This window comes from Vigna radiata, unplaced genomic scaffold (genome assembly GCF_000741045.1).
Source record: "Vigna radiata var. radiata cultivar VC1973A unplaced genomic scaffold, Vradiata_ver6 scaffold_7, whole genome shotgun sequence".
Classification (NCBI taxonomy): domain Eukaryota; kingdom Viridiplantae; phylum Streptophyta; class Magnoliopsida; order Fabales; family Fabaceae; genus Vigna; species Vigna radiata.
The window spans coordinates 1189943-1191893 of NW_014543262.1; positions in this window are offsets into that span (position 1 = coordinate 1189943).

Consider the following 1951-nt stretch of genomic DNA (forward strand, 5'->3'; position numbering starts at 1 on the left):
AGAGAGAGAAAACAAGAAGACCAAGAATAAGATATTGAGTTTTGAGAAAGTTGCTTTTTTGTGAATTTTTACGATATCTTACCCTCGTGACGACTCGTATATATAAGGGAACATGCACCGAATGTAACGTGGCTGATTCATTNATGTATCATAACTGCAATAAAAGAAAATGCTTTTTACGTTACCTGTCCCATAAATAATGTAAAACGGTCATATTTATCTTCATTTAATTACTTGACTGTTTTAGATGTCGTACATATGACTTGAAAAAAATAATAGAAAATTCAAAAGTTTCCCATACACCTTTTTATCTTAAATTTTTTTACAATCAACTTAGTGATAATAGTGAAAAACACTTTTCACTAATGAATGAATTAAATGTAAAATATCTTTATTTAACTTTAAAATATATTNTAATTTATAATCAATTACAGTCTCCATAATTATACTAATTTAATATGAAAACAAAGATAATATTTATTTTATGGTTATTGATTATTTTTGTCCGTCATGGTCAAATCTTGGATTAAATTAACCTCTGAATACAAGAGAAAATATAAAAAAAGTAATACAAGTTAAGTAAGATCACATTATTTATATACTTTAATTTGTTTGGGTATTAAATAACATTTAAATTATATATATATATATATATATATATATATATATAAAAGTTGATTTGTAAAACATTTTTAATCTAAAAAAAGTTGATTTTGTAATTTTTAACAAATTATAAGTTAAGAGTTTATGTAATTCACAATTTTTTTTGTTAAAAACACAGTCTTTATTTTCAATATTCAATGTAAGTTTAACATTACTTTCTTAAATTTGAATTAAAAGTCAGTCTGTAAACATTACAAATTTAGCATTGCTTTATTAACTTTTTGTTCTTCAATAATTGTTTAAAAAGGTTTTTAATGCGATAAAGTAATTATATACACACTTGGTGTTTTTGAGTGTGCCTTTTCTTTTTATTTTTTATAAACAAACAAACATGTATAATTGAAACATGACAGAAAGAAGGAGGCATGAGGAAATTGAACACAAAAAGTTATTAATATTATTAATTTATAAAGTATTATGCATCATTTCCCTTGTAAGCCAAACCAAGCATGCATGGACTAGAAGGGTTTCCTAACGTTGTCTTGTACATCCATTTTTGTAGAATCTCAGTTACAAAGACAATATCTAACAAGACACATCGTAGAGCAATTTGGGTCGTGCTTACAATATTTCTCACAATCTTTGTCCAATTTGCACCACCATTCTTCGTCTCTAACAGCAAAAGCTTGTTGCATAAAACCTGTAAATAAAATAAAAAAAAATAAAGAAATATCCAAGAAAAATATATATTGATCTCTGCAGTTTGAAAATAAGGTGTGCATTCAAACAAGTGCCACGGAAGAAGGTAGGGAAATACTAGATGCCACCAGAAATAGAAACATAAAGAATGTCAATTGATGAACTGAAGCTTTTACCGTTTCTTTTTTTTGGAGGATTTTGCTGCAAGGAATATGATGTATGTACAGATTTTTTATCTTGGATTGGGAGTTATGACTATATTGATTTATTTTTAAAGTTTAGACATAAAGGGTATCAAAGTTTCTAATTTCGTCACAAAATTCAAAAACTAAAAACATACTTAACCATAATAAAATAAGATTAGATTAAAAAAAATTAAAATTTTGATACAGACTAATTTTAAATTCGATTACTAAAAATCTGACTCATTGGGATTGAGTATATTATGAGTCAGATTTGTTTCTCAACTCACATAATTCTTTTAGTGAAATAAAACAAAACATTGCAATCAAGAAAAAATACATGCAAAAAATCAAAGTTTAAAACTAGAAGCAGTAGCATAAAAAAAATGTTGGATAAGTAAATAGTTTTATTTCTGTAGTTGAAACGGAAACAATATTCTTCATGGAAAACTATATTTACGAGTGAT